The following is an 8,023-nucleotide window of genomic DNA, read 5'->3' as shown; positions in this document are numbered from 1 at the left end:
TAACTAAGTGTGGGGAGAGCCAAGCAACTGAGCCCATCCTGGATACCCCTAGGAGTCTAGTTTAAAAAGATGTACGGGTTGGCTAGGTTTCCCTCTGTGCCAGCTGAGTTAGGGTCCAAACTCTTTAGCTACCCACTTTGGGAAAAGAGCATCAGTTTTGGGTGGAAAAAGGTGTGTTTGTGTTTTGGGCTGCTTCTATGACGGTTACTAGGTCTTCTCACACGAGTAGGTACCACTTTTATTGGGAGACTTGGGAAGGAATACAATAGTGGAACATTTGTTATTACCAGTGGAATTTCACTGCATTTGTGCCTTTCATATATAAACCAGTGTATAAGAAATATGACATTTTGAAAAATACCCTTCAAATCATGTGCAAATTCGGGTACCCACAAATTCACCAATGTAAAAATAATCACTGCTTCTAAACTCTATATCTTATACCCATTTCAGAAATTCAGAAGTTGTATTGATAACCATGTTTCACTCTGCCTGCTTTGCTATAAGAATTGATCTATAATCGGTACTCAATAAAAACCCATTGTATGGTGCAGCTCAGTAGTTTGGTCTGGGTACCTTGGGTTCTTTTAGAACCTACAAACCCTAAATATCTCCACAACCAGAGGGGTCTGGCGGACATAATGATATACTGCTTTTTTCCATCTGCCATTGTGACAATAAGTTACATATGGGAATGTTGTCACAAATGCCCGTTTTTTTCTTACTAATTTTCCATATTTCTTTATTTCAACAGTTATTTTCTTTGGGAAAACCTTGAGGGATCCACACGTATGACCCCTTGTTGAACTATAAATATTGTCTAGTTTTTAGAAATGTATAGCTTTTCTGAATCACGAATGGGTTTCACACTGGCTTCCACCACAAACTGGAAGTAGGTTGAAAGTCTAAGAAAAGGAGAAAATAGGCTACCTCCTAGAAAAAATGCCAAAACAGTTGTACAAAATTAGGTTTTGTAATTCAGTTCTGCATGTTCCTGAAAGCTGGGAAGATGGTGACTTTAGTACAGTAAACTGTATATGGATGCTATTTTTAGGAGTCTCAAGACACTTTTATCTGCTGCACCTTTTCTCTATTTTTTTTTTTTAACTCAAAGTTTTGCTATATTTTGCCTATTCTCTCTGTCTCCTCCAGGGGCAGCCACAAACCCTGGGTATCTTTAGAATCCCCAGGATGTTGGAAAAAAGAATGCAAATTTGGTGTGGGTACCTTATCTAAAAAAAAAGTTATTGAGCCCTAAGCGCAAACTACCTCACATAGCCAAAAAAAGGGCTCAGCCTTGGGGGCGTGTTGGGGGGGGGGAGCGAAGGGGTGAATCTAATTCATGGAAATAGGTATCTCCTTTCTCCTCTAATTGTGTTCAGTAAACTAGTTGCAGAAACAAAATGGCCCAAAGAGAAATGTTCTTCACTCTTTTATCTGAAGCATTTGTGATAACTTAAAGTTTGTCCTGGCACAGGTAGCTGATCCTCCTGACTCCTTTGATGACTTGATCAACTTAGTAGTGAAACTGGATCACAGATCTGAAGAGTGGCAAGAAGACAGGACTGGAGGGACGCAAATTAGTTGTCATTTGTCAGAATTTAAAGAAGAGTAGCCAACACCCCTCTGTCAATGGGTTGGAGCCTATACAGACTGGAGAAGTACATGGTGTCTGGAATACTCTGTCAAATGTTGAGACTGTTTCACATATTATTTGGAATTGTATAGCTTTCCATGTTCTTTATCACTTTGACAAATTAAGTTTCTCCTGCTTGGCTTCATAAGTACTGTCTACTTAGTTTAGGAGTCATGACTCCAAAAAATACAGTGCAATGTTTTGGGGCTGCTTTATGAATGGGATTTATTTCAAAGAGATCAGCTGGGGCATGGACGTCATTTAGGGGGTCACCATGTGTCAAATTGCGACACCTGGCTTGCCACTTGCGACATTTGGCACTCAGAAGTGGCGAAATCAGTACCAGGAACAAAGTGGCAGTCCATCCTTATGGACATCATTTGGGGCTCCACTCTCTTTATTGTCTGTCAATTTTTATAAAAAACTAATAGTGAATGATATTATACACTATTGGTGTAATGAAAATGGGGTACAGTTAGCTGGATTATGATCTTCCATGGCAGCTGAGGTAAGTAAAAAAAGCTCTTAAATGTGTGTTGTGTGCGTGCTTGCGGGGAGGGTGTGCTTACGCGAGAGTACGTATAAGTGTGAATGTGTGTGTATATGTAGGAATGTGCGTGTGAGTGAAAGTGAATAGCAAAAGGCATATGATGGCACTTCCGCAACCCCTGCCGTTTTCTGAATTGACGTCCATGAACAGGGTCATGTGTCTTGTACCACCAGTAAAAAGACAGGTTATCCTCCCGTAAAAGCTTTTGTAAATGTCATGTCTAAATGAATCAATGGAAAATTGACTTGAATATAAAGTCACACTTTCCGGCTTAGAATTTTATATCGCCTTAAGCATGCAACTAATATCTAATTTCCAATATTTAAATGTATCTCATTTTGCAGTTAATGTGTTATTACTCTCGGTGACACAGAAAAACATACAATAAAGCAGCAAATTTCAAAGAAAACCTACAAAGCGGGTAGTCTTTCGGCTGCGTACTTTCAAAAAGGAGGTGGTGAAGACGGAATTAGAAATTAGCTTTCCTGTTCGAAGGTCAACAGGGCAGGTCTCCACCCTGAGGGCGTTGTACTTTATTTAACGGCGTTTAAGATGCTATATTTATTTCCTACCTGCACATCTGGCCTCTGTGAATGTACTTTAATATTTGGAAAGCTGGCAAATGCAAGGATGTCGAGACACCCACTGCCCTCCGTAGGCGGATGAGATGGATGGATCCCAAGAGAGGGTGTTTTCCAGTTCCTTCTTTGGCACCGATTTTTCCATCTCTGCCACACTACGCTACAGGGCACACTGTCTGCCTGTGACGCGCGAGCACAGCCCCGGAGTGCTGGCACGTTCTCAGCGTGGCTGAACGTCACGTGATAGAGGAAGAAGGGGCGCGAGCACAGCCCTGAAGTGCTGGCATCTTCTCAGCGTGGCTGGGTATCACGGGATACAGGCGGAAGGGTGGACCTGCACTTTTCAGTCTCTTTTGAGGGAGCTCTCTCGAATTCTTAATTGGCAAAAGAGACAGACATTTGAGAAGCGCGGCATTTCAGACTTCGTATGCTTTGGCACTAACAGCCTTGCCCGTGCACACAGACCTGTGTCACTTCAGTTGCCAGGCCTGTGTCACTGTAACAAGCCGACCTGCTTAACCGTAACAAAAAATTATGTGTCACTGAAACAGAAAGTCCTGTGTCACAGTAACAGGCCTCTATCCCTGAATCAGGAAGACATTCATTACTTCAACAGGCAGGCCTGTCATTCAAACATAAATTCTACACCTCTGTAACAGACGTTTTCACTGTAGCATACAGACCTGTGGCACTATAGAGAACAGGTCTGTGTCAGTATACAAATAAACTTGTGTCACTGTCACATTGCACACAGGCTTGTGTGATTGTAACGCACTGTCTTTCACTTTAATACAGATATGTGTCTCTTCAAAGAACTGTCGCTTAGGTGCTGCTTTAGGGCAGTGCCACTGCGCCAACTGTAAAAACGCATCAATTTAGGGTTAGGCCCAACACCAGAAGTCATTACAAAATGACAATGAAACGGGTCTCCATGGACCCTTAAATTCAAGTCCTTAATCATATAAATGAAAAACTCTGACCCTTTACTCTGTAATGAGTGCAAGAACTCTTAATGTAATCCAAGTCAGTGATGCAGTCCTTGTTTATGTCTCACTCATTTTAGTTCATGTTGCATGGTATTTGTGCCCCCAACCACAAAGACCCTCACTATTAGTGGCATTGTAAATGACCCGGGTTTTCCCCAAGCCCGGAGTTACCAATGCAAGGTATACCGGTAACTCCATGGTGGGGAACAATTGCTCACTATGAGTAGACCTTGAAGGCCCACTAGGAAATGAGGAATTACAGAGGAATTCCAGGTCCAATTCCACTAGTAGGTCCTCATTTTGGACCATGTTTTCAGCTGAAGAGTGTTGCTGCTTTTGCCAATATCGAATAAATAAGAGCAAATAAATGACTCTTTTTGCATCATCCCTCCCTTACATTTGGACATGCAAAGGGTCCTGCTGATCTGGCCCTAGCGCACATGATCTGACCGCTCAAAATGCATGTGCAATTGGCAAAATACTGATTGACACACTGAACTTAACTATGTCTTGAGTATATAGTGCAAAGTGTACCCAGGGATAGTAGGTTAAATCTCACTAGTGGACTGCAACACTCATGGTGCCACCACCGCAGTGACAAAGTGGAAACATGGCTCTGGGTCTGCCACTGCAGCTTCGCCATGCAAATTAAAACGGCCAAACCAACATAGCCAAACAAATCCATTTGCCAAGTCAAAACCTTCTTTTTTTAAATACATAAATCACCCCCTGGGAAAACCTTAAAGGCCCATAAGGCAGGGTGCTAAAATTTAAAAAGAAGGGCATGCTTCTTTTATGTTTCACTTGTCCTGACAGTGAAAATTCACAATTGTTGTTTTCACAGAAGTAAGGTTGGTACTCTCATTGGCTAACAAGGGGTGTCACTAGCCCAACTTCTGAGTGCTATCTTGCGTTTGGGACCACCAAATATAGTACTCAGAGGTATCATATTAATCGTTATGCTAAACCCACTTAATGGTGAAACTGAATTCAAAGTAACTTTTCATGTAAAGGTGATTTTAGAAAGTCACCACTTTTTTGCCCCTATGTTCTTGTAGCCGCTTCTGCCACCCAAGATAGCTTGCTGTTCTCCTGCTAAGAGAAGTGAATTTGCTCTCTGGAAAGGGGAACAAAAGGTCTGCTGGAAGGAGGAGGTTTCACTTCTTCTTGACAAGGAGACCAGAGGCATGTGGCCACAGATGCAGGGCCGACTTTAGGGCGATGCGAGCAGTGCAGCCGCACCGGGTGCTGGTCTGTATTGAAGAGCACTGACCTCAGGGAGGCGCTGTGTTTAGAAATAACTTATGAAACTTGTGATTTAAAAGCACCTGCTGAAAAGTTCCTTGTGCGTCCAACCTTCAGGGACCAATTCAGGTGTCAAGATACCTCTTGTGATTAATGTCGCTTCTACAGAGACAGATCGGAGTTTTGTCCAACGGCAGCTTTGACTTGCGATTAAGTAGTTGGTTAATATACCAGCTGCAAAGAACAGAACTATATTTTATGTGCATAGCTGAGTGGATTAGTAAAGCCGGTCTTCACAAGTGCCTTAAAACACATGAATGTATGTGAGAGAGACAGGCTATGGAGAGATGTGGGGCACATTTGCCAGGTGATAGTGAGGGAATCCAAGGAGGTGGTCATGGGGTGGGGGTGCCAAAAAAGACTCACGCACAGGGCACCACCAGTGCTAAACTGGCCCTGCACAAATGTCCCATCTTCGAGAGGATATGGCCTCTAAGAGGCAAATGCAAGTCACGCTTTAGCTTGCCCACTCCTTTGTATAAGTAGACAGACTGGCATCTCCTCCAGTGGGGGAAACCCATTGCAAAACCAGTTTTCCAGGAGGGGTGTCTAATTATACTGCACACTCCTCATGGGTATGACTAGTACTCTAACTCGTGGAAGAATGGTCTTGACATTTAGAATATGAGCAGAGAGATGCACTGTTGTAATCTCTAGTGTCAATCAAGCAGGAAGAGAGGTAAGAGTGTGTAGGGTTGACCAGTGGGAATTTTGCTCCTCCTTTGGTTAGGGTGTCTTCCCCACCTACAAACTTGAATTTGGCATAAAAGTGGCACCCCTGAATGCCACCATCAGAGCACTGCTGGACTCAGGAAGATCAGAAGGGCTGCACCTGCTGAACCTGTGGACCTCAGAAAGAAATGCTGCACCAAGAAAGATTGCGCCTGTTGCACCAAGGCAGGACTTCAGAACCTGAAGTGCAGGTCCTGTTGGTGAATCTGTCGCGAGAGACCCCAAAAGCTGTCCCTGCTCCCTGTTGTGTCAAGGACCAGGGTGGGGACTCCAGGGGATAGTGGGCTTGCCTCTTGTAAAGTTTCAGTGATACAAAAGCTAAAGAAGCCCTACACCTACACAGTGCCTAGCTGATCAGTTGCCATAGAACTTGCCAAAGCATCCAGTGGTGTGGTGTGAGATCGACTCCTAGCCCCTAAACGGTGCCTCCCAGGTCCTGAGCCATTGACTGCTGCACGTTTTCTCCCCATAGAACTGCAACTTGAGGATGTTCAGAAAAAGATAGCTTTTGGGCACATTATCTGAGGCTCATAGAATATTTTTACTTACTGATTCGCAGGTAGCCTTGAACGCCAGTGAATACCAAGGCTTCCATCTGACCACTAGACTCTACCTCTCTGCTGTCAAACCCAGCACCAGACTCAATCTACAAAGGATGCTGCTTAAGAGCCCATCGTCAAGAAAAAGAACCAGAAAAGTTCCTAAGTGCGAAGGTAAGATGTTAACTTGGACCAACCTGACACGTAAATCCGACCCCAAGCTCCATCACGGTTAGCCTGATAACCTTGACTTTGCCCTGGACCATAAAGTTTGAACCTCATAGACTACCACAGTGAAGAGCATTGATTTACAAAACTTTTTGAAGTGAACTGCACTGATTTATGAAAACCTTGAGAAAATCGTAACTCTCATTCCCTTCATCAGATTTTTTGTCATTTTGGTGTCTATTTGAAGATAAAAATGGGCACTGTTTTCATAAATTGGATGTTTATTTTGTCATGCTTCTCACTTATTTATTCTTTTGGTATTGGTAAATGTTTCAGCCTTCTTTTCCTTTAAGTTAATCTTTACTGCTTCGTGCCATAACTACCCAGGTCTAAGCTATGGTGTATTTAAAAGAAACCTAACTGGACCTCATAGAGAATAGTGACATTATTACGTGGTAAAGGCTCATAACCACCCCAACTAATAATCTGCTTTCTCAAAATAAGCAACTACAATTAATATTTCTCAGAATATTTAGAATTGAAAATGTTTTAATTCTTGAAATATAAGATTGTTAATTAAATATTACTGCATCTCTGTAAGTGATAATGTTCTTGGCAGTGTCACAGTTACTCCCGTTCCCACCTCTACACCACTTTCCTCTCGAAGTCTCTCGCTCTGTTGGATGTTTTTTCTCCTCATATTGTTCTGAAATCCTTCCTCAGGATATCAGAAATACATCAGAGATTTTGGCTGTTTTTCCTAGTGAAAGTTAAAAGATCTGGGGTGTTCCAGGGTATATCATAATGCCATTGGAGTCAATAACTGTTGTTAATGACACCATTGGAAGTACGAGGAAGCTTCTCATGGCGGCTTCACCTTTACCTGATGGTGTGTTTCTATAGTTTATTAGTCTTGGTTAGTATCTTCTGTGAAGGAGTTGCCTCTAGGTAGGCTCATGAGCGTCAATTCACCAAAATGCCAGGGGTTGCAGAGGTGACATTGCATGCAATTTGACCAATGCTTAATTTGAGGTGGTGGTTTCCAGTGCAGGGCACTGGCACTTATTTTTGAGGGCCAGCACTTATTCTTCTGCCTCGAGCATTTCTTGCGAGCAAAAGACACATATGGGAAAGACGGAGGAACAGAAAAATGATCAAGAGTCACAAAGGGAGAAAACAGAAAGGTGCAAGAGCGAGCTAAAGGGGCAGGGGTGGCTGTAAATGAATTAAGGACGCCCAAGATGGCTTCAGGATTATGCTGCCTCAGTATACCTTGCACATTTAATTGTTGCAGTCGTAAGTTTCAGAGGAGGGCTTTAGGCACCGGCACATTTTTATTTACAAATTAAGCAGTGCATTTGACATTTTCTTTGACTCATGCACACATGCTTACACATATGCACACATTCACACACTCTCTCACGTAAACACACTCTCACCCTCAAGCATGTATTCAACATACATTTAAAAGCATTTTTACTTACTTTTGCTTTCAGATACCGTAATATTCCAGCCAGTGATCCCCA

The sequence above is a fragment of the Pleurodeles waltl genome, chromosome 6, assembly GCF_031143425.1.
Source record: "Pleurodeles waltl isolate 20211129_DDA chromosome 6, aPleWal1.hap1.20221129, whole genome shotgun sequence".
Lineage (NCBI taxonomy): Eukaryota > Metazoa > Chordata > Amphibia > Caudata > Salamandridae > Pleurodeles > Pleurodeles waltl.
The sequence above is the reverse complement of the archived record's forward strand: the minus strand, read 5'-3'. Positions refer to the sequence as shown.